This window comes from Spea bombifrons, chromosome 1 (genome assembly GCF_027358695.1).
Source record: "Spea bombifrons isolate aSpeBom1 chromosome 1, aSpeBom1.2.pri, whole genome shotgun sequence".
Lineage (NCBI taxonomy): Eukaryota > Metazoa > Chordata > Amphibia > Anura > Pelobatidae > Spea > Spea bombifrons.
This window is the reverse complement of record NC_071087.1, coordinates 91,247,051-91,273,444: the sequence shown is the minus strand read 5'-3', so window position 1 is coordinate 91,273,444 and position 26,394 is coordinate 91,247,051. Positions and strand designations below refer to the sequence as shown.

Here is a 26,394-nt window from a genome sequence, read left to right as displayed (position 1 = left end):
AATATTAAAAAAGTATTGTTCCAGGGCTACTTATCTCTGTTTAAACGTCTGTTTCTTCACTATGGTCCAGCAGCCAAACATCACACATCTACAACATTCTGCGCCTTACAGGAACTTGGAACAGATAATAGATCAGATCTGTAAGAAGCCGCTGATCAGTGTTTGCATGCAGCAGGTAAGCTGTAGACACTATCGAATGTGATTACTGAAGCTACCCACCATGGTATATCTCACATCCGACTGAGGGATTGTAGAAATTGCATGTGCTTTTACATTTGTCCAATCTAGTCTCTGCTGTCACCTGGACACGTACATATGGACCTAAACAATTATATATACTTTGATGATCAATAACCGCCAGATTTTCCATCAAATTCTATATTCAAAGAAAGTTAAAAAGGCACTCTGGTTTGGGAATTGCATCCTTATAATACCTTTGGGAGTCCCATAATCCCATAAATCTCCAAAACACAGATTAGCCACCATGTAAAAACATCCCTGTCCCAGTGGTCTGGAATTACTCATATAGGAAATAAAGAAGACACCTATTTGTGTGAAAAGACTGGCAGCTGTGATTAACAAGCCTTTCCCACACAGGCATCTATAATTCCAAATGAAATCAAACAGTCCATTGAGGTTTGCTATCTTAATGTTTTTGATGCATTCCCTACAGATATACCGTATTTGCTTGATTATAAAACAAGTCCCCCCCCCCAGAGCAAATGGTATAATGGTTTTCTGGAGGCATATAGGGGGCTAAAAGGCATATCAGGGAGGCAGTGTGGCATATAGGGGTGTATAAGGGATATCTGGGGGGGCAGAGTGGCATATGGGGTATATAAGGGATAACTGGAAAAAAAAAACAAAAAACAAAATATTTTTTCTCAATCATAGTTTTTATGACTCCAGTGGCAACCTGTTAAACTCTGGTGAACTTCATGCCCAAGAGGGTTAAGGCAGTGCTGGAAAATAATGGTGGCCACACAAAATATTGACACTTTGGGCCCAATTTGGACATTTCCACTTAGGGGTGTACTTCACTTTTGTTGCCAAGATGTTAGACATTAATGGCTGTGTGTTGAGTTATTTTGAGGGGACAGTAAATTTACACTGTTATACAGAGCTGTACACACACTACTTTACATTGTAGCAGAGTGACATTTCTTATGAAAAGATATAATAAAATACTTACAAAAATGTGAGGGGTCTACTCGCATTTGTGAGATACTGTACATCTGCTATTAGTGAAACTCTCAAAGCAAAAAGTAATAATTGTGGTACTGGATTAGACAATGCCTACAACGAGCAGTTTAATAACTGGAGTGATTCAGACTGACCGAGTAAGCCAGTTGACTTGTCAATTAAATTATTGCATAGGTAAAACACAAGGTTTACTAAAATAATCAATCAATTTTTTTTTTTACAATGGATGTTCTTGTCTATTACGTTGGCTCTAACGAGATTCTTAAAATATAAAGTCTATTTTAATACACCAATTTCCAGTTTTGAGATTATCTGAACATAGAGCTACAGATGCCAACCCCTATTAGTTCTACGAAAGCAGCACGGTGATTTCTGTAACGTAATGCCGACATCTATAAGACCAGGTTTAACAGTTTCACAGCCAAACATGCCCCGAAAAGAAGGGCAAGTTACCTAACACAAAGGCAGTCAGTATTTTATATAGCAGAGGCTTATCACACTAAGCCTTTGTTTTATTAAACAGAGAAAGCGGGGGTTGGCAGACATCCCAAAAACCTATCAGAAAATTCTGGTTCATAGAACAGAGTATTTGTGGGGTTTTACTGAGATTACTTGTTATCTGATAAGAGTGATCCTTTGTGAGCATGTCGTAAAGCGATAGCATGCTGAAGTGGGGCTGTTCGGACATATTATGTTGGAAGTCAGGCACTCCCGATCAGATATGGCAAATAAATCTCCCCATTCATAAACAGATCAGCCTTTCAAGTGTTCCAAAGTGCACCAATGAGCAAATTTGTGAATGATTTTCCAACCTCAGGAGCCTAGGTGTAGTGTGTTTAAACGGGAATCGTCTGACACCGCACCGACTCCTGTCAAAAGAGTTGCGCTTTTTGGATTATATAATGGTTTACAGGCAGCTGAATTTTGGTCATTTGTAAGCTCTGTTATCCTAGCCCAATCTACTAGACAAACACCCTGACTCCTTATCACGCTGTCTGCAATACACAATATAATGGCTCCTTGTTAATCACTCAGCCTGACACTTGGACTAATGAAAGTGTTTGGAGGAGAAGACTACTTGGCACTGCCTTGAAGAATCAGCTCAATGTAGTGGTTGAACAGGAAAACATGACACATGACTGACAAAAATGGCAGCCTCCATGAACAAAAGGGCAGATTATTGGGACAAAATGTCGTAAACAGGTATCTTAGATACAGTACTCTATTTTATGCACAAATATGTTTTCCATCATGGGATTTCCCTTTATGAGTTCTCTGAAAAATGTTAAAATCCACCGGCAGATATGTAGTTCCAGCTAGCATTTTTAACTGTTATCTTTGTTGTATATACTATAAAACGTATTCATATAACATATTAATTGGAGAGACTGGTAAACAGAAAGCACAGAAATATCTGTGCTCTTGAAGCGAGGGTAGATGGCAGCATGAGATCCGACAAATGGTTATAATACCAGCACCTACCGGAATACTTGTTTTTCTTGAAGTAAACGTATGTTTAATTTGGTCACCTGACTAAACACTCAGTTTCATTGTATATCAAAAAAGGTTGCTTACAACGAGTTAAGAGACGCAGAATTTGATGGCAGATAAGAGGCATTTGGCCCATCAAGTGTGTGGTTTTTTTTTCTACTTGCTGTGAAACCCAAGACTTCTGATATCTTATGTTCTGCATAGCTTTATGCCAATCCCAAACCTGCTTAAATCCTCTCACTGTATTAATCTTTCCCTGTTCTTCTGTAAGGCTGTTCCACTTATCTGCCACCATCCCAGTGGCATCCCTTAATTGTTGTCCACATGCTGCATTGACTACGTTAAATGATGCTGTGTCGTTAAACGATGCTGTGTCGTCACAGAGCACCAGGAGAAGACGTCATATCCTGGCGCTCTGCAGCGAGGACCGTGGATGAGGAGAAGGCAGCTGGGGCCTTGCCCAGGGCCAGACGTAAGGCTCTGCTCTTATGTACTGAAACGTTTTCATGATAAACCAACCCCTCCATCCTTTCCTGTTTAACGACTTCACCAACTCATTCAGATCCTCAGATAGCAAATGAGACCACAGCCTTATATTACCTTAAATATTCTATTTTATCAACCATGCCCTACGCTACGTAACGCATGACTATGCTAAATTTGGGAGTTAAAGAAGAGGCTGGTGGCGTTTCCCTTTTAAAAATAATTGAACCGTGTAGAAATGGCTTGCTGAGCCAAGTAGAGGGTACTATGTCATTGTGCTGGGAGGTGACGCATCTAATAATCTCACAACAAACATGCCTTTTGCTGTGGGTGGTAAAGGAAAATGTATTACACGAGGTTGCATTGAGATCAGTGCTCTTGCCCTGAAGGATACTGCTGCAAGCTTCTTCAATTATAGAAGAAAATGACACGGTGCCAATACGCTATGGATTTAGGCAGCATACCAGAATGAAGTTTTTGTTCCACTTCTATATTAAATAAAACTCACTTCAATCATTAGAATGCTTGTGTGCATGTTTACAGAGAGATAACATTTTGTACAGGGAAAAAAAACACAGAATATCTCAAAAAAAGCTGAACATCTGAACTACTGTCTTAACAAAATATCAAGACTTCACCGAGGCTGGCAATATGCCCGTCCGAGAACATATTAATCCGGCGGCCGCTGAAGCTGACCGGAAATATAATACAAACATGGGTTAGAATCTTGTACCTCCTGGGTAATTTGCAGCACATGCTCCAAACCAGAAAACAAAACAATGCAGTTTAAATGTCATTCATAGCATTCGAGGAGTTCAGCAATTCTATACACAGATCCTCTCATATAGAAATTCTATTTGGGGGGGGGGTGTATTGTCTATATCTGATATGATTCCAAACCGAAAAAAACACAATATCCCTCAAACTTCCTGCTGACCTTGTTGCATTGGGTTATCTGAAATGTTTACAGTTATAATAACACTTTTGTTACAATTCAAATGCCTTTAGGGCGATGTGTAATATGAATGCCAGCAAAAGCTGTTTGGGCCAGAAACTGTCCCGTTAATGAAGATGTGTCAAAAAGAATTCTCCAAAGAACATTTCCTTCAACTCCAGATAATTATGAACTACCTAGAGACATCTCATTTTACATGTGTCCTTTCTTGGTTCTCTACAAGGCATCTATAGTGCTTTAAACCACTTATATAATGGGATAGATTTAAGAAGGCAGAGCTCCCCTATTCTTCATCAACAAGCTCAAGCTACGTATGAAGCAGCAATGCATTCAATTTTGCTGGAAATAAAAAATACAAATATGTTTGCTTTTATTATTATTATTACTACTATTATAAGACATGTTTTTGGACTTGTCTTAAAAATGTTCATCAATAAATTGCTTCTTAAGAGAACCAGATTGCAAGTCTCATGATTTTGTCAGGGTAACAAGATGCGTCTCGGTGGACACTGCAATGCCCTTTAAATGTGTAAAGTCCAGTATTGAGGTGTCAGTAGTGAGCTATCGTGAAATACAGGGCATTCTTTTAGGAAATCTTCCAAATGTTTATGTATTTGATAGGTGCGTCCTAAAGATCAAAGGTATAGCTGCACATTATTGTTGCCCTTAAGACTGCAGCCGTCATTAAAACCCACCGTAACAATGCGACGTTACCTTTTGAAGTTATCATTAGGTGTGTTCACCTCCCTTCACCTCTGCTCCAGCTAGGTCATAGGAATGAATAGAATTTCTTACACATAATCAGATGTGCGTTAGATTTATGGCCTGTGACTACAGACAAAACTTCAAAGATCAAGAAACTATAAAGTGATATTTCAAATATCATCCATAATTTCCACAACCTAAAAAGCATTTGTCTCTCCACAACCTTATGTACAGGCCCTTCAGGCTGCGCTACAGTAAAACAACATTATAGTATGACCTTATTAGAAGTAATAAGTGCTAATTTACAAAATAAATATTGTCCTTTATTGCCTGTTCATTGAAGTAGTACGTTATTTTACTAGCAAACAAGGTGATATTTCCATTATATAAAATAATCAATTGATTTAAAAAAAAATCCAAAATATTATCTAAAATAGTATGCAAAATATTATCTAAAAAAATGTTGAGATTTGCAGGGTACTCTAGATTGTGAGCAGGACTCTCTTTACCTAATGTACCCCTTTGAGTATGTATGAATATATATATATATATATATATATATATATATATATATATATATATATATATATATATATATATATATATATATATATATATATATATATATAGCGAGAAGTGCTGCATAAGTTTTTGGTGCTATATAAAAATAAAAGATAACAATAATAATAATAGTTGACAGTTGTTCAGGTATCTCTTTATACATGGCCAGTATTAAAATGCCTTCACTGGATGCTTTTTGAAAAAAAAAAAAAAATTAAAGGAGTACTAGGTTTTCACACACCACAACAATGGCATCCAAGTTTTGATTCTTACATATTCATTTACTAAACACATTAATAATAAAAGTTTGTGATAAGATTATAATAAAAATATAATTTGGGAACGTCAACAGTTCCAGAAAGTTGTTATGCATCTGAAGCTATTAAAAAAAAAAAGAAGCCCACAAAAGAAACAAAGAAGTGCACTACCATGCCCAGCCTGTAAACTTCTAGGCTGTCGTGAACGAAGTACCGGCACATATGGTACACATTAACAAGCTTATGGGAAAATTGGGAAGTTTATTGATGTAAGGGGTGAGTAGAGGGGGTACAACTTAAAAAAATATCATTCAAAAGATGGCAGTGCTGTAAGTGGTTTATTAGATGGTCTTTAGCAGCTATAGCTATCAAATTCTACAATGGGGTCAATCTGGAACATACATTTACTGCCTGGATTAACTCTTTGAGTATCAACCACAAGCAAGAAAAGAGCAGGGTCTTATTAAAAACTAGAAAGCCTCCCACAGCCTGCCCCAACACACTGCCCTCCCCTTTACTCACCCACCTGCGCCCCAACACACTGCCCCCCCCTTACTCACCCACCTGCACCCCAACACACTGCCCTCCCCTTACTCACCCACCTGCGCCCCAACACACTGCCCTCCCCCTTACTCACCCACCTGCGCCCCAACACACTGCCCTCCCCCTTACTCACCCACCTGCGCCCCAACACACTGCCTCCCCTTACTCACCCCACCTACACCCTGCCCTGTATATGTTTCTGTGTGTATGTATAAAGCTTACATAAATATATTAATGGTATGATTCAAACAACAGCAATATTCTTCAAGTGCAGCAACTAATAAGATGACATGAAGAGCTGGATGAAGAAGACCGGCACTTCAGAAGATTTCTTAATGCCAAAGTAGAGGAATGGCAGGCACGACTGGAACCTGTAGATAAGACGCTGGAAGAATATCGCAGAACAGTAAAGAGTTTGGAAGATGAACTTAAAATTGCTCGAAAGGAAGAAGACGTTCTCCAGCAGATTTTGCAAGAACGAGACGCTTCAATTGAAAATCTGAAAGAAGATATAAACCACCACAGGCAGAAAGCTCAAGAATTTCTCTTTCAAGCCGAAATGCGGAAGTTACGAAAAGACAAGAAACATAATCGCATTAACCAGCTTCAGTCAAGAGAGCGGAATCTGCAAAGTAGACTGAAAAGAGCAGAAAGACAAGCTAGACGAACTTGAGGAAGCCCTTCAAAAACTAAGGGAATATGATTTGGCGCAGTCAGAGAGTAAAACAATACGGTAGAGATTCTTAAAAATATTTTGTTCTTGCACCTGAAAAAACTATCAAGAAGTGATCAAAACTCTGGGAGAGGAACTGAATTGCTGGAATGGAACATGGCAGTCCCCAGCAGGCAGACTTTGTGACCTTGGCCAGCTTCTGCTGCCTTCTTCTCAGCTTGATAACACCAACATTAACAGTCTGTTTCATGTTATGCACATCAATTTAACCAACTGGAGGATAGTTGGAGTCCTGTGCATATTTCAGTTCTGTTGCTGTGTGATGCTGGGAGGACACCTACCACCCTCTCCGTTAAGTTCCACCATCCAAATTACAGGAATGATGGCGGCTTTTCTGTAGTCAACTTCTGCCGCCATATGCACTGTAATGTATATATGTAAATAAACCCCCCACCCCCCAAAAAAACCTGTTTTCAGCTTTTTATTTTAATCAAGTGTAATCTAAATTGTGCTTTACTCAAGGCAGACCTGCTAGTGATTCCCCTGTCCCACACTAGTGACCTCCATATCACAGCATGGAACAATACAAGGGTTAAGAAAGCAGTGAGATGAGGTAGACTCAAATTTTACTTGAAATGTAGCTTAACCGGCAGATGATGCCTGATGCCCAAACCTCTCCAGTAAAAATGTTTAAGGAATTTATCAATTTAAACAATTATTATGCGTAACAAAATAGAGTTGCTTCTTGAAGCAAGCAAAACAAAACACGCGTATGCCAATATAGACACGTCTAGGGGACAAAGACATGTGGTAGGTCACCTTTTGATCTCTTGCCAGTGATTATATGGGTCCCCTCGTTTGCATACGGCTGCTGTTTTGGACAGTTTTAAGCACAACACAGGGTTGGAAGTGCACGAGCTGAGCATTCAAAAAACAAACAAACAACAACATACAGATGTTTTGATCTCTTTAGAGATCATCAGCGGAGGATAGGAACTCTGACTCACACAAGTGAATCTTGTAGGTTTCTAGCCATCTATGGTTTTATGGTTTAAAATCGCAAGTGGATTCTCCGCAGACATTTATGCTGGGGCTGGAATTGAGGATTGCAAGCAGTGTCTGAAATGTAACCGTTTTCACATATGTTTCACGAAATAGATGGGGGAAACCGTTTGAAAAGGTTTACTTCTCACAGGCATTATGTTGGCCTGTGGTGAGGAAGCTTGGAGTCTCTCTCCGCATGGGGCATATGCAGTGTTTGGCTTATGGGGAAAAAGCTGCTATTATTAAACACCAGCGATGATCACTTAGTCGGCTTTCCAAGTTACTGTGCATTACGACAGGGCCGGCCTTAGGGGTGTGCGACAGGGCTCCTTGGTAGCAGGGGCGGCTGCCCGTGACTTAAATGAAAGCATCTTTTTTTTTTGGTTTCGTTTTTTTTTTACCTTCATTTAACATCATTCATGTTAAATAAAGTTTAAAAAAAAAAAAAAAAACCCGATGCTTTAATCTAAGTCCCGGGCAGGGGCGCCAAACGGTTGCTCGTGAAGTTCTCAATAACCGCTCGGCGCCCCTTACTCTCCATGACTCCATCGCGGTGCGGGCATCTCACGTTGAGTGCCGGACTATTCCGACGCTCAACATGAAGTGCCGGAAGAGCGAGAAGACGGATGCCTCCCGCTCTCACCACAGGACTCCGGCAACAAGGTAAGTGAGGGGGGGTGTAGTTTGAAGGGGGGGGTATAGTTTGAAGGGGCAGGGTAGTTTGAAGGGGCAGAGGGGAGGTGTAGTTTGAGGGAGGGTAGTTTGAAGGTTCAGAGAGGGGGGGTAGTGAGGGGGGGCACCAGAGGAGTAGTCCGCACAGGGCGCCACAACGCCTAAGGCCGGCTCTGCATTACAACCCCGGCGAGCTTCACTGGTAGAAAAGGCTGAGTCTGCCCTGCATAATTTGTCACAGTTGACGTTGGGTAAAAAAAAGGATACACGTATGCCAATACAGACATGTCTGAGACATGTACTAAGGGCACAAGAGGTCTCACTTTTTGATTCTTTATCTATCATTGCCTAGTTGTATCTGGTGAGATTAGTACACCCATTTTCCCATGCATCATGCTAGGCCAACTCAGTCCTTCCTGCAGGAGATCCGTGTTGGGATTGGACTCTTGTAATCCATACCGAAACCAGCGATATAAAACGCTATTGTGCTGCAATGTACCTGTACTCATTAACCTTATATTTTACAATTGTATTTAGCCTTGCATTAACGTACTATGTTATATAATAACATGATTGCTAGCTCATTTGAGCAGGTACCTCCGTGCCTTTTGTTTCTGCAAGTGAAAATAATGCCGTGGAATACAATACAATGGTGCTCTATGAATCAATATATAATTCAAAACCACAGAACACCTTCTATGAATACCATTAACATTTTTTTCCTTTTTTAAAACCTCCATTACATAATCTGAGGGTTGTGTGTGTGATAAAAAGCAGAATTTTCACAATCATCAAAATCAATATCAAATGGAAAACATGGTGAACAAGCTTAATTGAGACACACTTTCTAGACACGTCAAACACAGATCCTGTTGTTATTTAAATAGGACTTTCCGAAACCCAAAGGAGTATTTTTAAGCCTACATGCAAAAGGAGCGCAGTGTTAAAGAAATCAATGCACTTTACATTGCTGCATAGGTGCTCTGAGGATACAGAGCCTTCTGCGATTCACAAATACTTGCTGGATCCATGGTGGGGAGTGACAGTTTGCTTTCCTTCTCCCACCTTTATTTATAGAGGGGGAGATAAACAAGCAAGAGAAGGAAAGGCTTAACATCAATAGGTTCTAATGGAATCATTTATCATTGAATTCCAGGGGTGTATGCAACATATTTGCAGTGATCGTCCCTTTGTATAAAATAACATAACATAACCATAAACCTGCCAGTGTATTACTTGAAGAATAACCATGTACAGTTCTGCAGTGACATGCATTTGTTCACTTTTTGTTTGGCATATGGTAAACATATGGAGGAAGGAAGTACTGCTGGAAGCTGTTTGAACTACATATATCGCAGTCAGCTTCTAGTAACTAAAAAGCTGCGCTAATTAATTAGGAACTCAATTACCAGCCAAACATTTTTTTTTTAAAGAAAAATAAATGACCATTTTAAGCTAATGCAGAGACACAATTATTCATCATAGCATGATAAATGGTTTAACTGGGGTTCTTGTTTCCATGTTTATTTCCTTGGGCTTTCTCAGAGTGCAGAATGCATTTTAGTGTAACTCAATCATCTGCTACGGCAATACGAAGTGAAATAATGACATATTATCTTTCCTAGTTTTGGCCAGACAATTCTTTTTAAAAACAAGTTTTTTTAAAAAAAAAAACAAACCCAAAACTTAGGATTCTAACAGGTACAAAATAATAACTCACATCAATAGAGAAAATTCTGCAAGTAAATATTACTTATATAATCCAGCCAACTAAGACACCCATTTCCCTTTTAAAACAGGGGCGTTTCCCGCGATGTCAGTGGGAACGCCCACCGACATGAACACCCACCGTCGTCAGTAGGTCCGCCCATCAAGTCCAGGCCACGTCCCGCAAGGGTAGGCTCTGGGTGGCCGAAGCCCGCAAGGTCCAGGTAGTGGCTCTACATTGAAGGAATCTGTAGGAAGGTGGCATTCTCAAAAACGTGTTCCTCATCATAGCACATTATACATTAGCACGGTATTGTGTTTTATTACGTTTTTTTCCTTCTATGACTGACAAAAACCACCAAGGAGAGTTTAAGTCATCTCAGTTCTCATGGCAACATGAGTCAGAATCATCTTATACCTTAATAGTATGGCCTAGTTCCCATTATCATAAGAGACAAACATAAATACATTTATCTGATACTAATGTGGGTAACTAACCGGCTATTACATTAGGTTAGTTACAGTTGAATCATATCAGAATTCTATTTATCTATTCTAAACACTTAACAAAACCTAAGAAATATCTACCTATATCACTAAAGATTTAAAATTGCATTGGAAGGAATTGAAGTTGAAACTATAATATAATGATAAACATATCTATCAAACATATCTATGAAACAACAAAAAAACCGAAGATAAACTTTAAATATATATATATAGTTTCGGCTTTAAAAAAGGGTAATAAACCTTGCAACAAACAAGAGGCAGAAGATTTCTAAACTGCCGCCTGCCAATTAGAATCTAAATAAACAATTGAAGGCACAGTTTATTGGGAGTACTGCGTGGTTATTGTTATAAACACAGACATACAATACAGACTTGGTTGGGTGTGGGGCGAAAAAAGGAGCAAGCAATGATTCAGCAATGTGTTTTCCATTTAATTCTTCCTCAGGCAACCTTTGCTTCAGAGATTAAACAGTTGTCAGATGAAGAAAGGAGAGCGCCAGTGTATAAAATAAGATCTCTGCGCAGACCATAAACATTTTTATTTTTTATTTTTAACACAACCACCCATACATCCATCCACAGCTTAACCAGCTCAATGTGTTCTCTCACTCTTTAAAAGAATCCTCCTGGAATATAACAGTTACGAAGCCAAAAAGCAAAGACACTAGGAGCAAATGAGAGAGTCATATGTTATACAAACAATAAAATATATTCATATTTGGCTTGGTTTGGTGGATCTAAAGCAGACAGGTGTTCAGTTGCCTCTTCAAGCAGAATCCTACTAGAAAATTGACAAACCTTTACTCATGCCCTTCCCTACCTTCTGGAAGCGCTAAATAGCAAGCATTTTAGGTTAGAAAGCACATGGGTTGAAAGATTTATTCAATAAGCCAATCATTTATCATATTGTAGGTGAACTGCACAGAAATAAAAACGCCCCCCTTGCATACCTTGCTATGCATTATAGTTACACATTATCCTGCATGAAGAGCGCTCCATAAATGGGTGCAACCAATTCTACCGTGTTATGCAGGGCCAACAAAGCCATCTTTGCTTGAGAATCTTGTCAGGGTTGGCACTTCATAAAGTAAAATAAATTGCCATTCCTGTTGCCTTTCCAGATCAGGCTAACCTCCCTCTGAGGACAGCAGCTTAGAGAGGGCCAGGCCCAGCTATACTATTGGCAGGGCTCATATTCTATAAGGCCGGGGCTAGTCCCTTATAGACTAAATCTGTATCGGAGCGTGCAGGGTTAGCGAGGTGACATGGTTCAATTCACAACATGGTGAAGGCTACACCCAATGTCTGAATACTGCATTGAAAGATCAGGCCATATCCATCGAGCGAGTTAGATTAGTTATACAGAAGGTAAAGTTAACTTATTCGAAATACCCATCTAACAGGAAATCAGTGTTGTCTAACCTAAGCCAAAAAGGTCTCTAATAAATAGTGTAATTCCAAAATAGAGAGGCTTTTCAGAATCCTTTATCTGGATCCAGTTTTCTGAAACTAAACCAAGCATCTATGATTCTATGAGACAAGGGAGTATTATTGTTAATTTTTTTAAAGCACGAACATATTTTTATGAGGAACTTGTACTTCCTTACCTACAGAGCAAATTTGGTAAAGATGATACCAGGGTACAATATGCCTGAAGAAGACACCTAGAGAATTGTTTTTCTTTTGATGGCTAACAATTCTATACTTTTTGTTACTCACAAACATACTTCATATACATACACACACACGTCAAGCACCAATTATGTTGTTCCTATGTTTTGAATGAAACTCAAAGCCCCTGGTTTCATTCCAGCCGTTGGATGTAACAGTATCCATGTCACACATGCTTCTTATTTCAATGGCGTGCAACTGATTCCTGTGAAATGACTGCTAAATCTCCTTCCTTGGTCCCGAGGTCCCAGACAACAAATGCCTCCCTTTCTTCACTAATTAGCAATGGGGTTATGGAATCCTTTCCCCAACACTGCAATGTTTTCTGAGCATATTATTTACTAAACATCTATGATAAGCTTGTGCAAATAAAAGAAACTACACAAATTATGTTTTAAACAAGAAATTAAATATCACACGCACTCTAAAATGGTCAGAAAAAAATTGGCATGTGTATTTCAGAACCAGTGCTGTCAGTATATATATATTTATTATACAAAGAATTTTTCCATATATTCCCCTAGTGCAGGTTAGGTTGCTTTTAATGATATTTGGGGCTTATAACATGTGTGGGGCTTTGCAGGAGAGTTGTAAGTCTATCTCACTCACTTGACATAATTAAGAGCCAACCACAAGATTATTCTCCAAGAAAAGAATGGCGCTACATAATGCATTTAAATCAATGAAGCGTCTTGAAAGTTATTTAGCTGGCTGAACTATGCATTATGCAGGGCCATCACAGATCTTGTTCTAGGGACAACTACAAGCACCACTACCCCTGCAACCTCTTCAGTCAACTAACACTTAATGCACCCCACAAACCTATTCTGTCAGTGCAGATACAATAAAAACATTCTCAAAGAAAACATGCAGATTTTTTTTAATGATTATATAATGATTTCTGTGCAAGGTCTCAAACAGAATAGCCCTGGTAGTAAAACGAATATCCTTAGTACAGTACCAAGTAATATCATATATGTAATGCAGGTGTATACAATACATATGAGTGTTACAGTGGAATATTAGGTTACCAATTAAGTTGATAAGTATACATTAAGAATCATAATGTTGGTTCTAAATATATGTCGTTTTATACAAATTTAATGTCTTCTAGAGAGACAAAATGCATCCATCTAATCTCATCTGCTATAATGTACACATTTGTTAAACATACAGTCAAAAATAAGTTTCACCTTTGCTTCAGGTAAGACTTCTAATGGATGATATAATAGCTGCAATTAAACTGTCGTCCTGGAATCGTACCCCTGTCTCCTCGATTTCCTGATTTATGCATTGAAGGCATGCCGGGTAAAACAATAAGTGCTTGTTTCAGATCCATTATGGGCATAGAAGAAACGTGTTAGATGTGCTTATTATTAGACGCATGTAACTTAACTAATGTCATATCTGTCTAATAATATCCTGCAGGCATTTTACCTAATTCCTGCCTTTGCAATTACAAGCAGTATTTGTCTTTTGGCTTTGCCTCCTGCTTCCAGGTACACTGATTGATGAATTTCTTTGCCAAGCAAACCTATGCAACCAAAACGTGTATTGTGCTGATTGTGCACATTTGTCCATGTAAATAGACATCTGTAGAGATTAATCTTTAAAAGGGTGTCATCATTAGTAACAGATCATTTTGTACTAAGAACAAGTGCGGGCTGGATGAGAGTTGCACTAAAACTCAATTAAGCTTGCACTTGACCCCTCAGGAGTGAAATGGCCTTTTCGCTAAAGCTAAGATTGATCACCTTGCTAGACAATTGCCGAGGCCAACTCATCCAAGTAAGCTTTAATGTAAATGTTAAAGGATGCAGGAAACAGGCTATTCATAAACAGTTGAGATAAAAAAGGCTCCAAAGTAACTCCTGAGGAGAGTTAAGCTGGAAGTGGTCGAATGCTCAATAAATCAAATAGAATGAGAGTCAAAGTTAAAACTCAACAGCAATCAACTCAACATCTCAGGAAAAAACAGCGACTTGTCTGTTCTCTTAATGTAGAGATGTCGCTGTCTTTTTGAGTGCAGTTATTCATCAAATACCTTTGTAACCTAAACGATAGCTCCAACTTTAGTGAATCATCCTACCAACCTGAATGAGTCATTGTCACCCCCTAAAATTCTCCTTATCGTCTAATGTTAGATCCCTACCTCCAGAAACACAGAACAGAAGCTTGGTGGCTTCTACCAAAGAGGAGACAACCTACTTGCCTTGGTTAAATTGTATTTCTCTTTAAAGAAATCCAGCACCCTATCCCTATACATATGAAAGGCATGTCACTGTGGGAATTGTCAGTCACACTGGGGGAAGCTTAAAGGTACGATCAAATTTTAGTGCACTTGACACATTATGATTCAAGCAGTGTTGGTGTGTGTGTGTGTGTGTGTGCGTGCGTGCGCGTAAAAGAAAGGTTTGGGTGGAAATGCTGCTATCGTGTGATAATCTTGTGCTTGTGACTAGCCAGGCATCCATAGATCATTTGGCCATTGTGTATAGAAGAGATTAGAGGTTAGAAATAAAAGGTATATGCCAAAAGGAACAAAGTGAGGTGGAAAAGTTGGTAGAGACAAAAAAAATTAACCACAAAAACATTTAGGCACATGATTTTAATAGAATATTTGTATGCCCAAACTAAAACAACCCACTTGAGCTTTCTGCTCCCTATGAAACTACAAATCCATTGGCAGAACTTTCTCGAGGTGTATTACAGAGAGAATGAATCGGGAAATGAACAACATGCTCCATTATTCTTCTTTCTACCTGAAATAGAAATGCAGAGTAGACTACAGTTCATTTAGTAAATTCCACACTGCAGTAAATCAAGTGAAATGAACTCTTAATTACTAAATGTGCTGCAGAGGGGCTCCACTTGAGGACTGTAGTTTCTTTGTGCCGTGGGACTTGACCTTGGTACCACACTTAAAGATGCCAATAACCAATTAAAGATCACATCACAAAAAATACTTCAAGCAGTGAAGCATAACAAACTGTGTCTGCTGGGCTCTATTTTGTAAACCATTTGCCAGCCTTTCAGTGATATTCAGTAAAATGATTAAATACTCAGTAATGTATTTCAATTTGCAAACCATGTAAGCGATTATACTGTGGGAATTCACTTTGCATGCATAACCTGTTTCCCATTCCCTGATTGCAGCACCACTTGCAATAAATCGAAGATTGCAAGCAATGGACAAAAGCAGGTGCATCTTTAATTATAGTGGGGCCCAGAGCATGCCTCCCCAGTGCCCCCACCCAAGCATAGTTGTATGTGCTGCTTTGGTGCAGGTAAAGGTTTGTGCAGCACCAGCAAAGACCTCTCCACTATAGAATCCTTTTTTGCTGTCTGTGCGCCGTCTGATACTGAGCTCTGTGATATCATGTCGTAATTTATCAGGCGGTGGACAAAAATCAGAGAGAAAAAATCAATAGTGGAGAAGTCTGTGACAGATGGCTTCCTCACCTTGTCCTCACTCAGTCCTCAACCTGGACATAACTGTTGAGGATGGGGAAAAGAGCATCTGCTGTGGACCTTCAAGGTAAACGTGGGCCCTTTTACCCTACATTAATAAAGATGACCCTGGAAAAGAAAAAAAAGGGGGGGGTTGCTTTAGGGGATGTGGTTAGAGACCTGGCCAAGGGACATGGCTTTTTAATGTGGCTCTGATTCATGAATCAGTAAAATATTTAAAACGCCTCATCCTTTTTCCTGCATACATAGTGCTGATCATCATGGCCAAATTTGGTCAATTTTTGTTTCATCTGAGTAGAGAAGACTCCTGGTAAAGGCTAGGTTTTTGTTCTGTCATTACATGTAATCTTCATTCTGGCATTTTTATGCAGGTCTTGGAAAAGGGACATAGAGATATAGGAGATGTTGGTATCTGATGCCTCCACCCACCTTCACCAGCTCTTTTCTTGTTGTTTTTGGGTTCAGTTGAACCCCCCGGAGCAAATAACATTATGACCTGGGAGTTAATTTGCGCCTCCTTCCTGAATGATGTAGGGCTTTTTATATTTGAATACACTTGTTGGTACCTGCAGGGATTTGAAACTTGGTTCCAAGGATGAACCGGACTTGTGGAAGTCCACACTTTTTCCCTGAGGTCTTCACTCAGTTGCTTGTATTTCCCATAGTATCAAGGGCAAATAGGCCCTGGCTCTACAGGAAGGTCCTTCGTTACAGTCATAGGTGCAAATTATCTCCTTATTATGACAACTGACAGATGGGAAGATACTAAAAAGTAATTACATTAATTTCTGGAGTCTTCCAGACTGGTTAAATTCACAATCACCTTGGTGTCTGTAAACCTATGACCCACTTGAATTCTGATATTGTTAATTAAAGCTCAAATAATTCTGTCTGTAATTGATTCTTTTAAAATGAACACTCATGCAAACAGAGTAGATGTCTTAACTGACTTGCCAAAAGAAATTGACTGTATGGTAATATGACATGATGTGAAAACTTGAGTTTGAATGTCTTTAGCCTAGGTGTATGTAAACATCGACCGTATATAAACAAAATGTACGTAAGGAGACAACTGAACACCCAACTAGTGCTATGTTTCTTACACAGAAAACACATAACTGAGAACCCACAGGCGTGTGCTCCAGATTTGGACAGCACGCTAAGAATTTTGCAGTCAGGTCACAAGGTAAAGTCTGAAATCACTGACCGTAGTTTTCATTCTGTATGTAGGCATCCAACTCTACAGCCTATTCGGGAACTTACGTTTAGTTAGTAACCTTTGCCAATAAAGCTTCGGTATTTGCACACATTTGCTTTTTTTCCTTCTATACATTCATTTTAAACCAGAATTTTGTGTTTACGCGTTATCTATGTCTAATATTAAAAACCGTTTGAAACATTTAAGTGTGACAAATATGTAAAAAATAGAAGAGATCGGGAAGGAGGCAAATACTTTTTTCCAGCTCCGTAAATTGGTGCAATCAATCGTGTAATTCAGACTTTTTTTTACAGCGGCAAGGTAGTTATATCTCATAAATGACAAGGACATGGACACTGATTGCTAACTAATAGCTTCCGAAACCTCAGATTAACACCGCCTCAGTTATCCTCAAACTTGTCGCATGAGTGTTGTTTGATTGCTGAACACTGACGGCCTTAACAGCTACTAACATTCCGTATTCCCTCATTAAATGGATGCTAATGACTGCTGTCGGCCCATTCCACTTCCTCACTTAAATCGTGTCACTTCCTGTACAATATTATTTTTAGCTTACCTATGAAAACATTCTAACCTGTAATGTCCACTGAAAAAAAACTGCTAATTTATGGAAGAACTTTCACTAGTTTGAAACAAGGAAGTCTATCATGCTAAGCAAGCCACATAAAATTGGTCACACAGTTAATTAAACGTGAGATACTGTCTTGAATCAGCATAGACATGCCTCAAATTAGCAGAACCCTACAATAGTATAGATTATCCATTATAAAAAAAACACAATTCGGTTTAAATCCTTTTTTTTTTTTTTTTCTTTTTTACTTTTAAGGCAATAAGATCAGCAATAATCTATATTTCAGATTATACTAAATCAGTTAAATCACCTCTAAAAACAAGGGACAAGTTCATTGAAACTACAGGCTTAGATAAAAGAGCTTCCAGGCGCTATAATCATTTTAAGCCTTTTTTGACCAAATTAATAGAGCACTTCTTCTTGTGAAAACATTGGTCGCTACTGCGATGAAACAAACCAGATAAGATGTAATATCTCCTTAAAAACAAAGGTTTATTTTACATTAATTTTGATTGAGGTCTAAACCTCACCATTAACATTGTGAAAACTAAGAGAACTTTTGTATACATGCGACAATATCATAAATGTGAAAAACATGGTGATTTCAGTACAATTTCCTTTAACAAATATTGGTGAATTGTTTTGTGCCAATTATGTTGTCCTCAGACTGTCAGGAATTCCATGATATAAAGGGATTTTAAACAAAGTATCAAAGAATTCACTAGTCTTTCATTTGTACAGATCTGTATAGATCCAAATGCAGACTATTTTGGCCTACATAGTCTTCTTTTAGGCGGCTCGGTAGTTAGACCCAAGCCACACATTGAAAACGTAACACAAGAGCATCGATGTCTTAAAGTGGAGATGAAGTGGGGCCATACACAGCACAAGTCCCATAGAAAGCATCCCAGACATATCGTACAGACATAATACATAACCAGGCACCGACTACAGGGCTCATAAAACCCACTCTAATCAAAACGACTTTGGTTCGGATGAGGACATAAACTAGATCTTTAAACATCTCTCTACACCTGAACTGAGCTGCAAGGCCCCATCCCCTGGTCCGGACAGCCAGGAACACAGCTGCTAATAGTTAAGCAGGCCCTCTTTGCCACACACATACTAAATCTGCCTGGCAATCTTCTCCGCAGACTTTTCTGTCTCATTAAGTTCATAAAATCTCACTTCCTCTAATGCCGAGGGATTTCGCTGGCCTGGGAATCACCGGGTTACAGGGATCAAGTCGATCGCAACCTTTAAGTGTGCCATTATAAAGCATCAGCCAAGAGATTATTCACAGTGGAATGCCTTTTGGATATTGGATTTTTTACATACTACCTTGCTCAGTGTAATCGGTTATGTAATGGGGTGTTTTTTTTTCTCATTAAAAGATTTAATTAAAAAAAAAAAAAAGAACAATGTGAGAAAGACAACAATTCAAGCAACACGCTGGTCATCGAAGGCAAGAACAGATTAATCTTATTGAAAAGACTAAAGTCCTATGAATTCTTCGTAGAGCAGTCCAGTGATGGGAATTTCATGCCAGCAATAAATCCATTTGAGGGCGAATTGTTTTGCATTTGCCACTAAATGCTTTTGGTCATATATTTCTACGGGTGGCCAGGTTAAGGAATTAAACACAAGAGAGGCCTACACATGATATGCCATATATATATATATATATATATATATAGGATTTATTCTACATGGCTGAATTCATGCTGTTGATGTAAATACAAACCATTTCTTATTCAGCAGAATGCCTGATTATAACTGCTGAGAACAGTTCTTCTCAAACACACTTCACAGCAATATCGGGAAGGCGACAAAGCAGCTTTCAGCCTGCCGTAGGAGACTCATTTTTCACAGATGAGGAACAAATGAGTGCAATAAAGTAAACCTTGTATCTTCCAGACCTATTTTACCCTATAGGCATTGTCAGATCAATACAACTCAAAACATATTAATCTGTATATAACAGAAAAATATCAAGAACGATACACATCATTATAGTGAAGGCATGACAAGAGCATCCGCAAAGTCTATATAAGGCAGATATACTGGGACAAATGCACATTGAATGCGTATCCATCCTTATCTATCTCCCCCATCGCTCATTTCCCCAGAACCCTACTCCCTCCATATTATCAGTTTCACAACTTAGAATTGTTATACTACATAAACTACAAGTACTTAATGGGGAACTCCCAACAAATATTTTTATTACTAGTATTGGATTAAAAACATGTTTAAAAAAAAAATATTGTTCATTTTTAAAAACGGCAGCTGCATTTCAGCCATTTGTGCGTGTTCTAGGTATGTTACCATGACTTCTTATACTACACGTGGTAAACAATAGCTCAGCCTTGCTTCATCTCACTAGACTAATGACTATATGATGGTTCGTGATGTCATAATTCAGCTTAGCGTGCCGTTTGGGCAGGGAAATTTACCCAACATATCACAACAATGGCAGCCTATAAATGATGCTAATAATACCAATAAGTGTCTTCTATGAAGAGTCCATACTGCAGCGGCAAGCTAATGCTAGAGATGGCAGCATACAGTTTAAAGAAATTGTACTAGCATTGTCTTAAATTTTTCATGTTTTTGCCATCAATAACACACACCACACAGAGAAGCAGTAATGATGCCAATTATTATTATTATCTTTTAATTTTATAGCGCCAACAGTTTACGCAGCGCTTAATACAATACATATATTCAAGGGGTATGACAAGACGAGAATTGACAGACTAAGACAAACCGATACATTAGGTGGAGAGAGCCACCATATACATACCAGAAGAGCGGGAATCCATCTCAAATTCATGGCTGGGAGCCATATTTCACATAGGTAAGAGAAAGATGTGCACTTACAGTAATTTAATATTGACCAGTGGTAAACATAACACTATTGGACTTCCATTCTACAAAATTGGTTCAATGTTATTCTCCTTAGTTTTAGCTATTTAAATTGAGCAATGCTGAAATGATCTTTCTCGGGCAGGATTTCTCATCTAATGTGGAAGATCACATTTCCATATCGCTGATGGTGTTTTAGGAAAAATATGAATAATGCATTTCTGCCCGTGCAAGGCAGAGTGGAAAATACGGAGCATTGGAAGCCGTCTACAGCAGTGACTCCCAGATGGTTTATACGATTAGAAAAATAACATCTACAGCAATAACGGGGCAATTAGGATAGCCTGCTCATATCAGGCAACGTTGAGGTAGACGGGTACTAAATTACGGTCATTAAGACCTCACACGTCAGATAAGTACCAAACACTAAACAAGAAGACATTATTTACTATGTTAAATAACCAAGAATGGCAATATGTATCTGTTCAGACAAGAAATACTCACAACAACATAGTGTCCACATGCAAATATTGATGAGACACCTTTGGTATGTAAAGAACTAAGGCACTGAGTGAGTCGGTCACTGATATAAGCTAGGGTTCACTACATCAGATAACGGCTCTTAAACTAGCACATATTTTTTCAACGTCAGCAACGAAAAGAAATTATAGTTCAATAACATTTCATCGACGCTCACATAGGCAGGGAAGCCCATCAGTATCCACACAAACACCAAAATTAAAATGAAATTATAAAGGCAAAACTGAAGTGAATGCTCCATGTTTCTCGAAAGGATTCTCTTCTTGTTGATTGTTCTGCATTAAGCACTTAACCATTCTTGCCACAATCCTCAATTTGAGGCTGGCTTCTCTTCCTTACCACACTGTGGTTTATCTTACAGAAATACGATCTAAAATATATTGGCACCGTAAGATTATTTTAATTAGACACAGGTTTATTCCACGTCACACTGCACTTACAAATGTACCACACCACATGGCTTTACAAGCTAGATGTCGGCTGGTAATCGCTGCAATCTAAAAAGCTTCACTCAAGTATATAAACATGTATTATTTAAATATATAGGGATGTCCTCATTGAAACCCCTACACGCTCTGTGACCGTTAAATTCCTGTTACCTACTCCTTCATTTGCCATACAAATGAGCAAATCTGGCTCATCTTTATCTACTTGTCTCACAACCTTCCTTAATACGTCCATTCATCACGGCCTCTTCTTACAGCTTGTGAATTAGATTGACAAAATGAGATACCATATCTCTGCACACTCTGACTCCTGTGCCCACCTTACCTTTAACTCTGTTTTTTCATATACCATCAACGCCCCTTCCACTTTTACCTAAAATCCGTTCTTGTTTAATGCTACTGAGGCTGTTTCTGTTCTTCTGCCAAATAACACCCACCTGTGTTAGGTGATCCTGTCCCCTTTCATCTTACCTGGATTCTCTTGTCCACTCGGCACAAATCCTAACATAGAATCTGTCTGATGTAATACTCAGATTTTAGTCAGTCCTTCAAAACTTCCCATGTTCCTTCAAGCATACCACCAAAACTCCTATTTGGAAAAGATTCACCTGGACCCTACAGATCTGTCAAACCCAAGGCCTTTGCTAATCCTTCAGGAGCTTCTGCTGCTTTTGACACCGTGGCTCATAATCTTGGTCTCTGTAACACCGTTCTTCACAGGTCCTTACCCTACCTCTCTAAATGCAACTGCAGGGGTCTTTTCACTAAAATAAGGTCGTCTGCAGGGACATTGAACTTTTTAATATTAATATACACAATGAAGGGCAACCCCCAGTGAGATTCTCCTGGAAGATGAGCTGAGCTGGCCCTGTAATATGCATATTTAAACATATGAGGTGAATCTCTCACATTTCCGCATCTAATTTTCCAGAAAGTCATCCTCCCTGCTTCCCATATCAATTGATGTGCCCAAGGTTACGTTTTGGGACGCCTCTCTTCTTGCCTTGCGCCGATTCCATTGGAAAATACAAGGGACCTTCGAAAAGTTTCTGCACTTTTATATTTTTGTTGGAAACGGTGAAGGCGGGAGGAGTAGTAATTGGTCGTGTCTTAGCATGTCATGTGACTAGTTCTGTCTCCCAAGCCGGCTGCTCTTGCAGTTTAGTAAAAGAGTTTTCACCCTGGGGTGAAGATGGCTGCGAAACTTATAAATTGAACGTTTATTAAAAACAGTTATATAACCCGATATAACCCGCCTCCTATTACTGAATTACAAATGGTGCATTGAAATTTCATTCAGTATGATATTTTAAAGACACTAGAAGTCAAAAACTAGTTATTAACTAATGTATAGACAGGATTTTTTTATCATCATAAAAGTACACACACACACACATATACACACACATACATATACACACACGGACTGTAGCTTGAAAATAAAAGAAAAGCTAGGCTCTTAAGACCGCTGACAAATAAGCCCATTTATGAGAAAAATTATACAAAATATTTTTCTTATAAAATTTATAGAACACTGTGTAGACTACTATATTTCCCCTCCTGAGTTGTTATGGCCAGTAGACATTAATAATAAGTCTAAAATTTGCCAATTTTCACGCTATATAAAATCCGTATAAACACAAATATATATATGGAGCATATGGTTGCAATTATTTTCTGTTTTATATAATATGGTTTATTTTAGGAAAAGTACACATTCATACAGGAGTTTCAGAAAAACAGTTTTCGCCCATGAAACTTCCTGAGCAGATTGTAAACTCTTATTTACCAACTTTTCTGGTAACACCTCAGCACCGTGCACATCTGTTCACTAGAAGAAGAATAAAAAAAAAACACATTGCTTTCCTGGAAGTTCCCACCATGTAAGCCCAGCCATAAAGCGGGGCAGAGACAAGGCCTCAGGCCAGGTCTGAAGGTTTAATTGCCCGCGTCAGACTTAGGGGAGCATGAACAACACAGGATGGCAACGGGGCATATCATCACCCAGTAACTACTGCATTCAGCTGCCTACAAAGCTGAGCGACTTTTGTTAAGCAGGCATCAATAAGGCGATTCTAAACGTCACCCACTTCCTCCCCCTTCAACCACTCTCACACGCATACAGCCCTCTGCTTTGCAATGGCACCATCAGTAAACAAGGGGTTAAGAAACTAATACAGCAATTTGCATTTATGGCCCACTTCCTGTTTCCAAAATACTCTTTAACTGTTTTTTTTTTTTTTCTCCCCCCCCCAACAGTCTTTTATGGCAGGGCATAAATATCACCAAATTGTCAAACCCCAGCTATTTTGTGTGCTACCTCTACAAATAGGTCTGATTTCTGGCAAGCAATAAAACACTTACTGCTGAATTCCTGCAGCTCTTTGATATCTAGAGCTGGCCCAAGGGAGCTTCAAACGCCAATGTATACAACTACAAGATCCAGCCGCTCAGACACACTCTGAGCAAACGCCACTAACATACAAAGCTTTCTCTCTCTCATGCACACATCCATGGAGTTCATATCACATCATTCACACTCTTTTTCTATGGAATTTCACCATTCCTACACGCCGCATGTACTATTCAGCCTCTTGTTGATTGGTTTCCTAAGATAAGTTATTTTCGGAGAATATCCTATTAATGTTATAGTTTATTCTGTACGGGGTCGTTTAGAGTCGCATATTTAACACATTTTAGCGCAGCATCGACAAGAGAGGCCAACATTTCACCTGCAAACACGCAGAATAATGAATAAACTCTGAAACAGAGTAGAAAGTGTCTGGCATGAAACTTTGGTGGAAACCACACAGGGGGACAGCTAACATTACTTAACATCACTTTAGTTTTATGGTGTTCTATGTTGTTTTGCCAAATATGTTTTAAGAATTCCAGCTATTGTGTTTGTAAAATAATAATATTTGGAAGAATAAGGTTTATATCCTCTGCGCAGGATGGAAGTTTCAACTCCATATGTACGTGGCTTTGGATGTCAACCCATCAGTGTTCAACCATTTTTCAAGATATTATTTCACATCCAAAAATAAAAAAAAAAACTCTGGGTTGGAAGAGCAGTGGCATAATGGTGGCGACCACCTGTTCTATATATATTTTTCCCATACTGTTGCTTGTCTCCTTCATCTCCAGTAATGGTTGATTGTGTGGATCGAGGGGCCAATGCCCATTGTGCTCTAGAACACAGAAAACAGTGGCTCCATCGGCACACATGACTTGCTCCACGCTGGTCCATTTGTTGCTATGGAACTCGGGTACTGGGTTGCCATGTCATATTATGGTGTTCAGAATCACCAGAAATGTGCTTGCTGCTAATAAATAAATAACAGAAATATACATATCTATGTGCGCACCCTTTCTGGCATTGGATTAGACTAGTCGACTTGTCTGGGAGAGGTCATTTTCCATGGTACTATTACATCCTGAGCCACAAGTCCACAATGTGCTAAGAAGCATTAGAGCAAAGGCATGGAAGACGATCCAGAAATACTTGTGAAAGTTGCAAAATACATTCTTTCGTGCTGGAAAACTGTACATAGTTGATGTTCCCCTTTCCTTTTTTCTGCAGTGCATTTTTTTTTTTAAAAGAGAATCTGGCCTCCATACCCCATATAAGACTGCAATCATATGCAACTCAACCAAGACCAAAAGCATGTCAACAAGGAGGACTGGCGACATATCAAGTCACGTGACCTGTAATGTAGCAGCCCAAAATAATATCTGCTCAATCTGAACGAGGTCATAACATATAGAGATACACTGAACACAAAACTCATAACTTACAAAGCACAAAAAAAATATTTAAATTATTGCCACCTCCCCCTGATAGCCTTCCCCACAATGCAAGAGTGGTCACCAAAATAAAGTTTTAAGCAAAACTAAACAAAGCTAGCTATGATGGCTATTTCCCAGCCTCTCATTGCAGTTCTAGACACAGTTAACACTGTGGTTACTAAGGGTAACATCGGGAACATCATCCCTCGTACTGTTAAATGTCCAGACCATCATGTGAAATGCTGCCACAATTCATGTTTGTAAAGGGAATGCTTAATTGCTATACGACAAACATTGTATAGCCTGAGAGTCATGAAAAATGTTATTGCACTCTGATTACTATAGTCAATCCATGCCTTCATCGAAGACCTTAGGAGCTCCTACAGATTCTTATGTGTGCGAGTTACTCAACTCGAGGTAAGCTTATAGCAAGGTATCGCCTGCAATCAGCGCTACCGATACTTTCCTATTCATGGGTACGCACCTACTTTCATCTATAAAGAAATTATTTATATAGCACCAACACGCTCAACAGTACTGTACATGATGACATAAGTGTAACACAATTGGCAATTAACAGAAAGAAACAGCGAGGAGGGCCCTGTTCAAATGAGCTTACAATCTAGAATCTTTACTTCTCCAGTCTTAAATTGCAGATTGCCAACAGCTTTCAAAGTGATGTGATAGAACTCAAGTATCTGAAAAGAATCTCATTTTGGAGAAGAAGAAGAAAAAAAAAAAAAAAACAAAAAAAAAAAAAAACTTATTTTAATTTATAAAATAAATAAAAGGCCATCATCACTCCAGAAACATCCCACCAAAAAGGTCCGGACACACACATACACAGGGAGAGTAATCTTTATCTGTGCTCGTAAATGATTTTAATCTATTTTAGGACATTTGAAGTCACTCATCTGAGGATTAGCTAAAGCTTTTAGATACTCTTTTTTATGAGGGCTTTGGCTTTCTTGATTTGGTTTTTGAAGAGAGAGAAAAGCTACAGACACTGTAATAA

At 38.8% G+C, this 26,394-nt stretch overlaps 1 protein-coding gene across 2 annotated transcripts in view; it reads right to left on the bottom strand.

The window, feature by feature from the left end:
• The window catches only part of MLLT3 (MLLT3 super elongation complex subunit), an 81,218-nt gene that overhangs the window by 34,330 nt on the left and 20,494 nt on the right, over nucleotides 1–26,394 (bottom strand). The gene's annotated exons all lie outside the window — the stretch shown is intronic.